At 45.1% G+C, this 16,502-nt stretch overlaps 1 protein-coding gene across 3 annotated transcripts in view; it reads left to right on the plus strand.

Annotated features, from left to right (window-relative positions):
- The first annotated feature begins 2,940 nt into the window (after positions 1 to 2,940).
- SNX10 (sorting nexin 10) overlaps positions 2,941 to 16,502 on the plus strand; it is a 61,686-nt gene continuing 48,124 nt past the window's right edge. The window contains exon 1 of one of the 3 annotated variants that reach the window (XM_030550837.1): positions 2,941 to 3,156. The gene's annotated coding sequence lies outside the window, so the exon portion shown is untranslated. The remainder of the gene's footprint in view (positions 3,157 to 16,502) is intronic. The other 2 variants (XM_030550836.1, XM_030550838.1) reach the window with 2 other exon arrangements.

Below are 16,502 nucleotides of genomic sequence, written 5' to 3' on the forward strand. Positions count from 1 at the left end.
AGTGATGGAGTCTCTGTTGAGTTTGATGGCTGAGCTATAGGAGACCTGCACAAATAGTTGTTTAAAGTGGTACTAGGTCACGCACAACTAGTCACACCCTCTCATCCTTGTTGGCCATTTTGTCAATTGGGGCAAAAGGTTGTAACAAGTGGGCAGACAAGTGGCCATGTTCTGTATTCCCTGCTATGGTAGTAGGAAAAGAGAGTGGAGTAAGAGTCCCTATATTGTTTTTTCAGCACTGGAGGATCACCCTTACACTGGGGTGATCTCTGTGGGTTGGTTAAGATGGTTTTAGGGAGAGATTACACCGTACTAGAATGTGGTGTAAAGCCGCTGCACTCCACCTGAGAACTTTTCCCTCCCCCCAGCATTTTCACACAATGTTACATGTATTCTATGCTTCTATAAACGATTGTAAACTTTAATAGACAGCAATCAAGTGTGTGATTTAGGTAACCAATACTAAAGATGAAAAGTAGTTGCTATTTTAATATCCTTAAGAGAAAAACACTCCAAAAGGACATGAGAACAGCAGGGCATGATTTACCAAGTCCCTGGACTCTACATTATACTTTGCACCCCTTAGCTCAGGGGCAGCCAGTCTGAGCCTGAGAAGGAGCCAGAATTTACCAATGTACATTGCCAAAGAGCCACAGTAATACATCAGCAGCCTCTCATCCGCTCCCCAGCCCCCAGAGCCTCCTGCCTGCCAACAGCCCCCACCAATCAGCACCTACTCTCCTCTCCCCCACAATCAGATGTTTCACCTGCATAGGAGGGCATGGCGGGTTCAGGGGAACGGGCTTTGGGGGGAGGGGTGTAGTGGGGGCAGGGCTTGGGGCAGAGCAGGGGGCTGAGCAGTGAGCACCCCCAGCATATCAAAAAGTTCGCATCTATAGCTCCAGCCCCAGAATCCGTGCCTAGGTAAGGAGCCTCATATTAACCTCTGAAGAGTCGCATGCGGCTCAGGAGTCACAGATGGGCCACCCCTGCCTTAGCTGATCACTGGCTTATGGGCCCATCTGAATTCCTTACTCATTGTTCTTCCTTCATTTGCAGAAGTCGGTAGACTACAACATCTACGGTAACAATTGGGGTAGATTCCTGAAATGTGGTTTTTGCGGCTTGCTTCTGCTTTTCCTCACTGACAGCTACTACTGTTGCCATCCTGGATTCAGAATGGACTCCTCCCCAAAATCTGTATTTAAATTAAAATGGGCTGGACGTGTCTCTCTTAAAATTCACTTTTCTTTTTTTCCTCAAATAAAAGACTTAAAAAACCCCAACTTTTCTTGTAGAAGGAATAAAGGGAAGTTTGATTTGCTAGACTCCTAGAAGAAAAGATGTTTTGCCTTGATACATTTAAGAGATTCAGAGTGCTACTATGCTTGAGTGAAATCTCTGTGTATGAAGGCATCTGCAGTCTTGGTCATTTATTTTATATCTAAGATAGAAAATCTTTTGTTCCTTAATTCTGTTTGTCACAACTTGGCCTGGTACAGTCTGGTACACTGTATGGTTGCCAGTCTGTTGTGGTCCCATGTACTTCTAAACTCCCAAATGGGCCTAACTCACCAGAAATAAAATATAGGTGACCTCTATCCTAGGGCATGTAACTGGCCGTTTCACAACAAAGTGCTTTGCAAAAGGCTAGCTGAAGGAGATAAGCCTTGCATGATGCCCTTAAAGTGACAAAACTCAGACTCCAGAGGTTGTAAATTCATGGAGGCAATAAATTCCACAGCTGAGAGTACCTGTCCCCAATCTGGGGACCATCAACGTTATTGTCCCCTTGAAAACGTCTGCTGCAGCGGCATCACTCGTGGGTGTCTAATTGCATTTTCACATACCCTCGAGTAACTAGGCTCTAGCCCAGTGGTTCTTAACCTGGAGTGCATGCACCCCCTGGGGGTGTGAGATGCCTTTTCAGGGGGTGCGAGACATGCCAGATTTTTTTAGAAGGTAAATCATCAAAAACACAAATTAAGCACAGGCACGTAAGTACAACTACACCTCTACCCCAATATAACACGACCCGATATAACACAAATTTGGATATAAAGCAGTAAAGCAGTGCTCTGGTGGGGCGGGGCTGTGCACGCCGGGGGCTCAAAGCAAGTTTGATATAACGCAGTTTCACCTATAACATGGTAAGATTTTTTTGGCTCCAGCATTATATCAGGGTAGAGGTGTACTTTGTTTTATCAAACCAATGTATTTATTAACATTATATATTTTTAACAATTACTGTAATATACAAACTAAAAATATATCTAGGTTTAAAGAACTGAACTACTGCAATGATTTTTTTATAAGAGGTGCGAGACCATATTTTCATTTTTGATAAGGGGCACGAGAACATATTTTGAGAACCAAAGGGATGCAGGCTGCAGTAAAGGTTAAGAACCACTGCTCTAGTCTATTTAAGGCTTTGAAGACAAGAAGCTGGATCCTGAAATGGGTGGTTAGGCAACCAGAGTGGAGTGCAGAATAGTATTAAGAAGGTGGGTGAAGTAATATCTTTTAGTGGCCCAACTTCTGTTGGTGAGAAAGACAAGCTTTTGGCTTGCACCTAGCATTTTAAGTTCCCAGCAGGGTTCAGTACCTCACCAGAGCTGAACTTTGCTTTATGCTAAATCAGAGCCATGGCCAGATAGCAGGTGTGAAAAATCAGGCCACTTTTTTTTTTTTTTTTTTTTTTTTTGAGGGAGTGGGGTTTAGTTGCATGTATGATACAAAGCCCCTAACATCCGTCTGCGCGGTCACCCTAAACCTAATTCACACAGGAAACCCAGCCCGAGGCACCTGCTGTGACCCCCCCCCCAGGAAGCCAGCTAGGCTGCTGCACCCGCAGCAGGAGGGCGTGTCTGACTGTGTAGCCGCAGCCGTCGGTATCCAGCAGACCCCATCCGCCTCCAGCGCAGATCACCAGCCTCCTTCCCCCTGCCCCAGCAGCAATTGCTCCGCAGCCTCGCCTGGGCGCCTCCCCACCCACGTGCCCTCCCGGGGGCACAGCCAAGCGAGACCCTCCCGCCCCCGCTGCCGGTCACGTGAGCGCCGAGTCCCCGCCCCTGGCTGCCTTAGGCTGGGAGAGCTGCTGTGCCTGAGCTGCTGCCCCCACGCCGCTGCCGGAGAGCGGGAGCTGCCGCTGTTGGTGTGAGTAGGGCAGGCGCGGGGCACGTCCGGCGGGCGGGCTCCATGGCCGCGCTGGGGGGTGGTTTTCCTTTCGTTCTCTCCTCTGCCAGGGCTGGCACTTGGCGGCTCTGGCACCCCGCGGCGCTCGTGCCCCCGTGGGGAGGAGGCAGATGCACCGGGTAGCCTGGGTCTGGGGATGCTGGGGTTTGGAGACAGGGAATCCTCCTTCACAACCTTCTGGGTCCAAGGGAGCAGCCTTTGCTTTAGGGTGGCCTAGGACGGGAATCACAGGCTCCCCTGCTAAAGCTGGAGCTGCTGCCAACGCTGCTGAGAAGCAGGAGTGGAGGGAGGGGCGCCTGGTCAGATTTAGCAGTTTACACCCCCACCCCCATCGACAAGCAATTACTGTCTTGCGTTAATGGGCTTTGAAGCGCCAAAAGGGATAATGAGTTTCTCGGTATGTGTTCGAGTGGCTGTTAATGCCCCGCTGCCACACCACTTCCACTTAACAGGGACGGTCATGTGAGGTGCCATGGGCTATATAGTCCGGTATTCTCTCCAAGTCCATGCCTACCTTGGCAATTTTCGGTAGCTCTCTCCCCCTGTTGCAGTAGCGAGGGAAAAAGTGTAAGTTGACTATTTGTATTCATACAATTAAGTCACGTGAAGGGGGGGAAATCCCCTGAGCCTAGCTAGCCGGAGGTCTGGGCTAGAACTTTCTCCAGCAATATTAGTGCTAGCTAGTGCAATGGGTGGGAGATTTAAAGAAAATCTTAGTGCAGACCCAGCCTATGTGGTTTGGGGCAAATAGTACAATAATTGTACTACATGACCATAGTTGCAACAGGATTTGGTCTTGTGCATGCAGGACAATCAAACCATATTGTAACACAATCAAGGCACCATTGTGGTGTTGTAGTATAGATCAGTGCATAGTGGTTATTGCCAGACCCAGTTCCTGCAGAATAGGCTGCTGGTTTTGGGTTTACTGGAGTGAAGGGATGTAGGTGTCTTCGTTTTGTTTTGTTTTTTTTTAAATGAAACATACGTAAATGAATTAGATTTGAGCTATTGCCACCTTTGGGGACACTGGCTACAGCAGTATGTGCTCAAGGGTGTGATTGTTATATGTATACTGGGGACTTTTTCCATTTGAGATCCCACATTTGGTAAAAAAAAACTATTATTGATTCCCTTTTAGAATATGCCTTTCTTGCAAATTTGTTAGCTATCACAGGACTTGCTTCTCCAGTATAGTATAAAGTACTAATTGTAACAGAGAAATCATTTCTCCCTGCTCTAGATAGACTGTTAAGCAATGACTTTGTGGTTTTTTTTTCTTTGATAAACTGCCAAAAATAAGAAGTCCTATACTGTGCCCAGCTTTATCTAATAAGGCTTTAATTCCACTAAGCTTTTCTAAAAACATTGTAAGTGGTATATCCATGTCACTAGGGCACTAAATGGTATAAAGCTTGACCCTCATTCTGCTCTCACATCCATCAGTGTAAATAGTAAACTTGGAGCATAAGTGAGATCAGAATCAGGCCCCTTAAAATATTATTATTAGTGTAGCTTCTGGGAGCCCCACTTATGCACCAGGACCATTGTGCTAGGCACTGCACAAACAGAGAATAGAAAGAGAGTTCCTGGCCCAAAGAGCTCGTAATCTAATGTAAGAAACATCTGATGGATAGACAAATATATTATTACTTATTATAACATAACTTTTTAACTCCCCCCATATTGAATTTTGCCTCCACCCACACATTTCTACTCTCTGCTTTCCCATCTTGATTTTTTTTTAAAATAGCCATGCTAGTTTTCACAAATTCATACAGTGTTCACTTTTGTCATTTTCTTATAAACCCAGTACTGAACACCCATATTCATTTGTTTTAATATGGTGTATAATGTATCCACAGCTGCTCATAAGACTGAAAATTCATTAAGAAATTCTGCCAGCATTTTAATAGATTTTAAATTTATATACCTAAATAAATAACGCAGCTGTATTACTTACATGTATTTATACTGCTTCTAGGTGAATTCATGAGAAGACCGAAGTTCTAGATATGATAGTTAATCAATAGCCACCATTGAAATTTTGCTTGTGTATTCTAAAACTCCCATTTTCTTCCTCTTTTTCTTGTGCCCTGATTTTGTGATGTGGCTGGGTAAATATTATCTTTACCCTCCACAGTCTCTCTCAGGGTTGTCTACACTTGAAAGTTGTTTCAGATTGATTTTTGGGTATTAACTGATCAGGAACAATTGTTCCAAAAGCAGCTTGTCCTCACTGCTTTATGCCAATTGAAGCTGCTTCCCTTTTGAATCATCTTGTCCACATGGTGCTGTGTTTTACTGAAATATGTGCACAGCATTCAGGGCAGAAATCCTATAGTGCAATGTTCTGCCACTAGGCGCTATGCATTTGGGGATTTTTCTTGTGGCACATAATAAGATGCCTACTAGAAGCCACTGGAATTCTGGGACTTAAGGTCAAATGAAAAAATTCCCATGATTCCTCTCCTTTTATCCCATCATTCACCTGGCTTTTGCAAGCCAGCACCATTGTCAAACTGTTGTCAGGCAGCATGGGCGAGACATGGCTGAGTGCTGTGATCCTGATGGTTGTTAATGTATTGGCAGTCATGCTTTGGGTAACTTGAGAGACGGCCATGGTAGTGCTGTGGCAATAAGAGCACAGGAGGAGGATGAAATTGAGCAGTGACCCCTGTACGAACTCTTCCGGGAGCAGCTTCTCTCAGTGAGCTGCCACTTCTGGACTCGGGTGACCAGCACTTACAGGTGGAATAGGATAGTGCTACAGACCTGGGAAGATCAGCAGTGGAAGCAGTACTTAAGGATGAGAGAGCCCACTTTACTAGAAATCTATGCAGAGCTCACCCCAGAGCAGTAGTAGTGGAACACGTACATGAGAGCTCCCTTCAGCATGGAGATGCATGTGGCCATTGCTGTCTGGAAGCTTGCCATCATGATTGCTAGTAATGGTCTTTAGTTAACCAGTTTGGTATTGGCAGATGAACTGTGGGGCTGTTGTCCTAGAGGTATATACTGCTATCAAGAAGTACTGGCTTCTTTTTATAACTTTTTTTTAATGAAAATCCTCTTAATTCTATCCCTGATTACCTTAGTGTGGGACATCACAAACTCTTACATGTTTATCATGTCTCTTTGTAATTTCTTGACATTTGGGAAAAAAGAAGGAAACATTTCTCTAGCTGGTTGACTTTAAAAAAACAAAACAAAACACATCTTGTTAGAAGTTTGCTCAGAGGTGTGGAATGTTTTAAGTAATCCTGGCCCAAATGGAGAATTTGGCAGAGGGCAGGTGACTAATTCAATGTGTCATGTCTTTGTAATATATCATATTGATATCACTTCCACATATGTGGTCTGTGGCATGCACAGGCTCTTGGTTTTGGAATCAAGGAAAGGTGCTCCATCTGGATAATTTAAGATCAGATGATCTTTTTCCTAGTTAAATATTCTGCTAAAACCTATTCAATCACAGGAAAATAACTCTTTTTAGCTTTTTTTTTCTGATACTAAAAGTACTTGGGCCAAGATTCTAAAAGGAATTTAGGCTCCTAACTTCCGTTGAAACCAGTGGAAGTTAGGAGCCTAAATTCCTTTGAGTATCTGTGCCTAGGAGAAAACTGTAGCTTTATCTTTCAGGAATTCTTAACTCCAGATAAAATAAGTCTTGTTATTGAGTGTTAAATCCTGCTCATCTTACTGAGTCACTCAAAAGGCCCTAATGAAGCTAGAGGGGTGTGTGTAAGAATTTAGCCCCAAATCTATCTGTCTAGGTAGTTATGGTATGTTGTCCATCCACTCAATATAGTATTTAAAATCTGCCCACTAGTTAAAAATAAAAACAATTACCGTAATCTCTTTCTCTTTCCCCTGTAATAGCTTGGTTACTGTGTATGGTTTTGAAACATGTATTTATGTTTGTGTGGGTGAAGAATTTATTGAAGCAGAGCTAAATCAAGGAAATGAGTTTGGCATTTAGTTTTTGGAAGTAGGAGTGGCCACAGGCCTACCTATCACTGAGTTAGATCTATAATTAGGTGCATATCTCTTATGAAAACCTTCCTCTGTTGGTCAACAGTATGGATGTTCCAATGAAATATAATGTGGAGAGAGAGAGAGAGGAGGTCTCTTGGTCACTATGAGCAGTCCTAATGGAGGGCTCTGAGCACCAATACAGGATCTTGAGTAGGGTGAGCAGATGGCCTGATTTTTATAGGGACAGTCCTGATTTTGGGGTCTTTTTGTCCTATTACCCCACAACCCCCATCCTGATTTTTCACACTTGCTGTCTGGTCACCCTAATCTTGAACCAAATTTTGTATTCGATGGGAAGTCATTGCAGAGAGTGGAACATTGCAATCACTTATTAACAGTGACTTGTGATGCTAAGGAAACTGGCTGCTGCTTTTTATATGAACTGGAACTTTATTCTTAGATATGAGATGAAGTAATCAAGCCAAAAAGTAATGAATTCATGGATCTCTATGAGCAGCCTATGTCCAATGGGATGGAACACAATCTTCTATCCATTTGCAGTTGGAAGCAGACATTGTTTACCCCCATGGCTATTGGGGCACCCTCTGGCCCTGAGAATTAAAAAAACAAACAAACAAAAAAAAGATCCCAAACCCTGAAAACCAGTTTGACAATCTAAGGACAGATCAAGCCCTCATCAGTGAGGGATGTTACACAAGAGGCAAGTTCTTTGAAGCCTTCTCCTCTTCTTACCAGCATCACCTGAATCTTACTTGCGTTCAGCTTTAGCCAGCTGCTCTTCATCCAGGTCATGATTTCTTCCTGACATTAAGAAAACTGGTAAATGTCCTTGTAGGAGGGTTCAGTCTTGGTGTGCATCCCCTTAGGGCATGGTAAGACAGTACAGGCACCCTGTGTTCAATTCCCTCAGGGTTTTCCCCAATAATTCAGGCCCAGGAGATCTGACTGTCATGCTCCAGCCCCTGACGTCTCTGGAGAGTCTTTCACACAGTTTTCTTGTGCCCTGGTCTTTAGACTCACAAAGTGCTTCCCCTTGGTTTAGGACAGGGGTAGGCAACCTATGTCATATGTGCCAAAGGCGGCATGCAAGCTGATTTTCAGTGGCACTCACTCTGCCTGGGTCCTGGCCACTGGTCTGGGGCTCTGCATTTTAATTTAATTTTAAACAAAGCTTCTTAAACATTTAAAAAACCTTATTTACATTACATACAACAATAACTTAGTTATATATTATAGACTTATAGAAAGAGACCTTCTAAAAACATTTAAAGTTTTGCGTGCCAGTAATACATTTTAATTAGAGTGAATAAGTGAAGACTCGGCACACCACTTCTGAAAGGTTGCCGACCCCTGGTTTAGGAGCTCCACAGCTGGGCTGTGATTCAGTCAGGCTTCCTCATCCCACCAGCATCTGAGTTCTGATCCTGCTCCAAGGATCAAGCTTCCCTTGATCTCTAGACTCAATCTATTTCTTCCTTGTTCTGGGGCTGTGCGGTAGCTTAGGCTAGGCTCTTTGTTTTCAGTTTTTCTTTTATTTAATTTTTCCCAGGAATTTATCATTGTTTATTACCATAACAATAACAGGTGAAAATCAGTGCAAAAAACTATTAATTTTTCTGGGTAAATATTGGGGTTTATTTTGGTGGATGGAAAGACGGGGGGAAAAGGTATTCAGTAGCTTTGAATTCTCTTCATTAATATGGTTTGCTGCAGAACTAAAACAACTCAAAACACAATGCCACCTCTGAGTTTGAGAAAACAGTACATCTCTAATCCTCAAATAAAACTTTTCATTTGAATAAACTATTTGCTGTTGTAGACTTAGAACTATTAGCCCATAAATATTTACATTTAATAATTGGGCCACATCATATATGCAGCGCATACACTCAACTTCATCCTTTTCTCCTGTTTTTGTTTTTTTAAACTTTTGAATACTTCCTTATGTTATGAAACATATTCTGATAGATTTGTTTTCCCATTTTAGTGCGTCAAATCTTTAAACTGTTATCTGCGAACAGCTTGAAGTGTGTACGTGGTGAGCGTGAGATTCATCAGTACGCACTTCAGAGTTTCCATGCCTGCCTGTTTTGTTTTATAGTGTGTATCTTATAGGCTAATACATAGCCTTACTTCAACAGGCGCTTTGCATATAGACAGAGACTAATGTATTATCGTAATACACGTATCTCATGCAAGGTATTTTTTCCTAATAAAACAAGTTATTTCTTATATATTTGAATGATACAAAAGTAGGGTGAAAATCAGAAAAAAACGGAATAATAGTTTTTTGTAAAACTCGGAATTTTTGGTAAAAATTGATTTAAACTGAAAACAAAGGGTCTTACTTATGGCAGATATCCTCCACCCACCAACATGCAGATTCTGGTTCCCATCCAGGAACCCTTTTCACGGGCCCGAACCCTATGCTTCTGTTTCCCTTCTCCAGCTCAGAATTGGGTTTTAGCATGTCAGGAGGCACCTGATTAACATCTGGCCCCATTCCCAGCTTGGCTGCTGATTCATAGAACACCAGTTTTCATAAAGAGGGCACATCATGGAACAGGAGTTGGCTGGCCCCTGGGCTTCACTGCTCATAAAGTGGACAGACCACCCTGTTACAGTGCTGTTTACATTTGATGTAAAAGAGGTGTATTGTCTGCATCTTGCTGGCACTTCAGACTCGGACTCTCAGTAGCTTCAGCAACTAGATGTTGAATAATAAAAGCAAGAGGATTGAACTTTGCAGGAGAGGGCTCATAATGACCCTATAGTCTTGGTCTGAAAGAAGGGACTTCAGCCATTTCCAATGAGTTTCTATTCTTGCATCATCTTAGAGACAGGATTTATTTGTGTTTAGTGGCTTACAATGTCACAGAGAGGTGTAGAGGATGTGTGCTGATGTACTTCTATTGTCTAAGAACAAATACATTGAAACATAAGGGTTCTGTCATGGAGATCTTCCATAAGATGTCTTGGGGAATTTTGAGTGAGAAATGAAAACATGTCTTGTGAGCATGATGTTTTTTCCCTTGCTGTTGTCTTGTACCATGTGTCTTGAAGTGTCTGTCCTTTAGTATTTTGAGGGTTTTCTGGCTTAAGGAAATACTTTTTTTTTTTTTTTCCCCCTACCAGAGTGGACAGATGGAAGAGAAACACTATATTTTTATAACAAATCATCCGCTTTACTGGAATGTGAACAGTGATTCATTTACGGAAGAAACACTGTGACCTTTCCGTGTATGTGCAGCCAACAGGTTATTGACATCTTAACTCCAGCTTCCTGCTGCTCCTTTCCCTCAGGGTCCTAACTCCTAGCCAATTCTTTGTATACACACAGTGACAATAATTATAATACAATTGGGTGTCTATTAATAAACTTGTCATTTTTAATCAGTTGTGTAGTAGGAATGTAAGTTTTGGATTAGTCATAACTTTGGTATCTCTTTTAATGAGATCTTGGTCACATTCTGGGAATGGGAATTTTTATTTCACCCAAGATGTTTTACTCAGTGCAGTGGAGAAAGAGGTTCTAAAAATCCAGCATTAAAGGGTAAATTCAAAAGCTGAATGGAAGACAGTACTTCACAGGGGGAAAGGCAATAGCTAAGTAACTTATGTAGTCATAAGCTTTGTCGATAATAGAGCATTTTGGCAGTGCCAACATGTCTAACATGCCTGTGACATCCCCATTCACAAGAATTTGCAACAGTACGCAAGAGTTTGCAGCTGCCATTGTGACTGAACTTGCTTTCAGCAAGGCTAAATACTCTAGCCTTGTCCACACTATCATTGTAGCTAGGAATGGAAATTTGGGCGGGTACCAATTTATGTTTGCTATCTCAGGACTCTACAATGGGGACACAGGAGAAAAAGAAAATAAGTTGTAGGCTTGTATGGATGTCTTGTTTTTTTTTAATTATCGCCATCTTGAAGCTTCTCAGAGGTTTGGAATGTGAGTCATTCTGCAGCCAGAGAGGGATTATTAGACAGAGTGCAGGTGGCACAGTCAGACTTGCTTAATAAATCCCAGTTTCATTTACATCATCATGTAATATCATCTGGCTGTCACTGCCACATGTCTGGTATGTGTATAACTATTTTCTGGGGGAGGACTGATGATGTTCAAGTTTGATTAATTAAATGGCTCTTTGATTCCCAGGTTCCTGTGTAGTGCATGACACTCTCCTAGATGTTTTTTAGGTGATTTCAATTTATTTTCCTGATAGAACAGTTCTTGGTAGTAAGGATGCTTGCCATGTGGTAGAATGGTGAGCATGCTTGATTGGAATTAGGCATCATAACGTTAAAGAGAAGTCTTTCTGTAAGATGAGCATTTCATCAGCCATTGAGCTGAAGTCCTGCATGAATGTGAGCGGTTTCACCTAGGCATCTTGACAGTGGCTGCTAAAAGTCCAAATTTCAGGAGGAACTCTGTAACTTGCTTCAGCATGCTTTACCAAAAATTTGTTTTTGAAATTGTCCCTCATTGCTGACTTGTGGCCAGTGCTTAAATTCTAATGAAAGAGGTGCCAGGGCTCAAGCAATTTTTTTTTTCATTCATAACTGATGCAGCAAACCTAGAAGTGGCTGCTGAAATCCTGCTGATAATTTGGAGTCCCTTATGGAAAAGTGCCCAGTTTTTCATTTGAAACCATCTGTTGACATGGCTATTAACAGGAAACAAGAAGTGCTTCTGCTGCTGGGGTGGAAGACCGTGACTAGAATGTGCATTGGCAACCTGAGGCACAAGGACAGCTGGTCCTCATGGACCTTTAATTTTCAGTGGGGGCAGTGCTGTAATAACTGCTTGGCAGCAAGAGAAGGGCAAGTTGATGCTGTGAATGCCAAACTGGGGTATGAGAGAGAAGCAAAGATCCTGTTTGGACAAACAAACTGACATGTCCATGGCCCAGAGTACTGGACAAAATCCTTTGTCTGTGGGAAGAATGATTCAGACTAAGGCCATGTCTACATCTAAAATTTTGCAGCGCTGGTTGTTACAGCTGTATTAGTACAGCTGTATAGGGCCAGCGCTGCAGAGTGGCCACACTTACAGCAACCAGCGCTGCAAGTGGTGTTAGATGTGGCCACACTGCAGCGCTGTTGGGCGGCTTCAAGGGGGGTTCCGGGACGAGAGAGCAAACCGGGAAAGGAAACCAGCTTCGCCGCGGTTTGCTCTCTCGGTCCCGGAGCCAGCCAGCAAACCGCAGGGTAGGAGACCTGCTTGCTCGGGGTTCCGGGACCGAGAGAGCAAACCGGGAACGCCGCGGTTTGCTCTCTCGGTCCCGGAGCCAGCCAGCAAACCGCAGGGAAGGAGACCTGCTTGCTCGGGGTTCCGGGACCGAGAGAGCAAACCGGGAAAGGAAACCAGCTTCGCCGCGGTTTGCTCTCTCGGTCCCGGAACCCCGAGCAAGCAGGTCTCCTTCCCTGCGGTTTGCTGGCTGGCTCCGGGACCGAGAGAGCAAACCGCGGCGTTCCCGGTTTGCTCTCTCGGTCCCGGAACCCCGAGCAAGCAGGTCTCCTTCCCTGCGGTTTGCTGGCTGGCTCCGGGACCGAGAGAGCAAACCGGGAAAGGAAACCAGCTTGATTACCAGAGGCTTCCTCCTTCCACGGAGGTCAAGAAAAGCGCTGGTAACTGTCTACATTGGATTACCAGCGCTGGATCACCAGCGCTGGATCCTCTACACCCGAGACAAAACGGGAGTACGGCCAGCGCTGCAAACAGGGAGTTGCAGCGCTGGTGGTGCCCTGCAGATGTGTACACCTTCAAAGTTGCAGCGCTGTAACTCCCTCACCAGCGCTGCAACTTTCTGATGTAGACAAGCCCTTAGGCACAAATGCCCCTATATGACTGTCTGTTTAAAATTTTTAATACTAAGTTGTTTCCTTGTTGCAGGAAGTAACTTATTGTATGTTTTATGTAAGTAGTCTTGTCCGTTAACGTATGAGTGATGGGGTCCATCTGTATCTATCACAGCTGATCCTCTAAGGCCATGGGACTGATCCAAGGATTGGAAAACATGCCTTACAGCGAAAGTTTCAAGGAGCTCAGTCTGTTTACCTTAACAAGGTAAAGAGGTGATTTGATCATAGTTAATAAATACCTACATATGGAACAGAAAATTTGATACTAGAGGGCTCTGCAGTCTAGCAGACAAAGCTATAACAAGATCCAGTGGCAGAGAGTTGAAGCTAGACAAGTTCAGAGTAGAAGGCACAAAACTGTAAGTGAGAGATAATTAACCATTGGAACAACTCAGGGGGTTGTGATGGATTCTCTATCACTAGAAATTTTTAAATCAAGATTGGGTGTTTTTCTGAAAGATACTCTTTAGTTCAAACTGCAATTAATTCAGGGAAGTCCTATGGCCTATGTTAAGCAGGAGGTTAGACTAGATGATTGCAGCGATCCCTTCTGATTTTATAATCTATGAAAGAACAGCTTGACTTCCGCTGACCACTCAAACTGAGTATTTTCACAGTCCCACTTGAGTGTCATAGGCTATAGCCAAAAGGAAACTAGCAACCCTACTTATTAATACAGTCAGAGGGTCATATTCATTGCTGGTACAACACTGGTTGAAGTCAATAGCTTACACCAGAGCTGAATTTATTCAAAATTGTCTGAAGAGGTCTGCATGTGGAGTAATGTAAGCACATGTGAATGAAACATCAGAGGAAGTGAAATTGAAACAGGAGAGCTTATTGTAATGTGGGGAGTTGCTGGTTAATGCAGTGCAGTTCTTGTGTGTGTGAATTTTATGTTAAATATAGAGGCTAGTAACCCAGGATCCCTGCAGGTGTAAGGTGTAGGGAAGACTGCAGTTCTGGACAGACAGGACCTAGCCAGGACAAGGAGGTGGAGGACAAGCCCCCAGCTGGGGGAGGCCACCTGGCTGGTGAATGACTCCTACCCAGGGACTGAGCCCTTCAGCCTCAGAGTGGCCTCCTTCCTCGGGGCTCCTCCTTGCACTGCTGGCCAGAAGCCTCTGCCCTGGCAGGAGCATCCTCAGCCTGCCCTGCACTTTGTGCCTGCAGGGATCCTGTGTCACTGCAGGGAGCTTTCTGCAGCCCTGCTGTCATGGGGGTCTCTGCTCTGCCCCACCGGGACCACAGCCTTCCTTGTACCTGCTGGTGTGAGTATTGCCAGCCTTGTTGCAGCCAGGGGCGGCTCTAGGCACCAGCAAAGCAAGCACGTGCTTGGGGCAGCCCATTTACAGGGGCGGCAGGGATCCAGCATGGGAGCTGAGAACCACAGGTGCCCCTGGGAGCTGTAGTTCCTTGGTTAGCTCCCTGCCTATAGAGCCTGTTCTGGAGCAGGAAAAGAACAACATTTCCCAGCATTCCCTTGGCCACTTCCAACTGGAACGGAAGGAGCGGGACCTCATGTGGCAGTGTGCTATGAATGGAGAGCTGCACTGTGAAGGGTAGGGATACTATATTTTAACATTCAAAAACCAGGACAGTCCACGAGGAGGGAGGGTAGCCCAAGCCTGCCACCATCCACTCCCTCTGACTGCCCCCATAGAATCCCCAACCCATCCAGCCCCCCCCTGCTCCCTGTCCTCTGATCACCCCCCTCTTGGGACCCTTGCCCCCAGGCCCCCACCCCCTATCTAAGCCTCCCTTCTCCTTGTCCCCAACTTCCCCCCTAGGACTCCACCCCCTACCTGCCCCTGACAAACCTCTGGGACTCCCATGCTTATCCAACCATTGCATGTCCTCTGGCTGCCCCCCCAAACCCCTGACCCATCTAACTTCCCCTGCTCCCTGTCCCTTGACTCCCCCCCCCGAACCCCCTACCCCTTCTCCAACCCCCCAGTCCCCTTACCATGCCATTCAGACTAGCGTGTCTGGCTCCACGCAGCACCAGACACACTGCTGCATACATTCTGCCGTGCTTCCCTGTGGAGCCACTGCGCCCCCCCCCCCACACACACCTGCCTTCCAGATTTGAACACCTCAAAATTCAGGAGTGCACAAGCTCAGTTTGGGCAGCTGTTACTTCATTTCTCCCAAATCAAATACACTGATCCACTCTAACTTACTGTATAAAAGTAGGATAAAATTGAGCAAGAAATGCTTCCCAGTGGTTATTAGGACTGGAATTGCTATTTTCAACAGCCATTGCCTTTTTGTTTTTGTTTGTTTAAAAGGAAGACAGTGATATTGCATTGGCAAATTCCCCATAGAAAGAGAGTGGAACAAAAGAATAATAGACACCTCAACTTTTCCTCATTGATGTAGGACAGTCTTATAATATCCAGATATCCTCTAGTCACACAAGCTGAAAATTGTTCCACTTTACTGCAGTTCTGTAACCATATGGGAACCAATCCTGTCTGTGTTCTGTGCACATCTAAAATTCCTGCTGAATGACCTGCCCTGGGAGCAAGTTACCAGTGACCCAGGGCTGTGGCAGAAGGAGGGTGCAGGTGGGGGGGGGGGAGAGGAGCGCCCAGGGCTGAGGCGGCAGGAGGTGTGTGTGGGTGGCAATGGTGGGGAGGGAGGGTGCCCAGAGCTGGGGCAGCAGGGAGTGTGGGGGGGGGGGAGAGCCCAGGGCTGGGGCAGCAGGGGGTTGCAGCGAGGAGCCCAGGGCTGGGACGGGGGGCAGCCAAATTTTTTTTTTGGCTTGGGGCGGCAAAAAACCTAGAGCCAGCCCTGGTTGCAGCACAGGGAGTCCTCTGTAGTTCCACACAGCTCCACTCACTCATCCCCAGGACAGCAAGATTGTGGAGGGCTCTCTGCACTGCCACAGGGCTGGTGACAACCAATCCCTGAAGGCACATAGTGTGTGTGTGTGTGTGGGGGGGAGGAGTGAGGCTGAACTTACTTGTTACCAATGGATATTTTTTGTTGTTGGTTTCAATGTGTCAACTGAAATTCACATTTACTGACATCTATTGATTTATATCAAATCGTGCCTAGCCTCAATATCTAGTATCTGTAAGAGATGCCAAACTTGGAACATTGGAAACAAAAGCTCTTTAATAAACAGAAGGAGTCCTGCTCTGGGCAGTGCCAAGCCTTTTTTCCCACCTCTTCTCCATTGTGCTGCAAACCCTGTTCTGGAAAGACTACTCTAGGGATGAGAGGGCAGTTCCAGTGCCACACCCTTTGCCTCTGCTGAAACTGATGATGGTGTCTACAGTGATGTGAACAGAGACGATCAACTCACGTCACATAGGACAATTAGCTTCCCTCCCTCCCCCTCTGCCCCCAACAAGAATGCCTGCCTGAAATTGCCTGCAGCTTGAAGGAAAATTCCTTTAAATAATTACTAGAAAACACTTTTGTGTGGACTT

The sequence above is a fragment of the Gopherus evgoodei genome, chromosome 2 (assembly GCF_007399415.2).
Source record: "Gopherus evgoodei ecotype Sinaloan lineage chromosome 2, rGopEvg1_v1.p, whole genome shotgun sequence".
In the NCBI taxonomy this organism is placed as follows: Eukaryota; Metazoa; Chordata; order Testudines; family Testudinidae; genus Gopherus; species Gopherus evgoodei.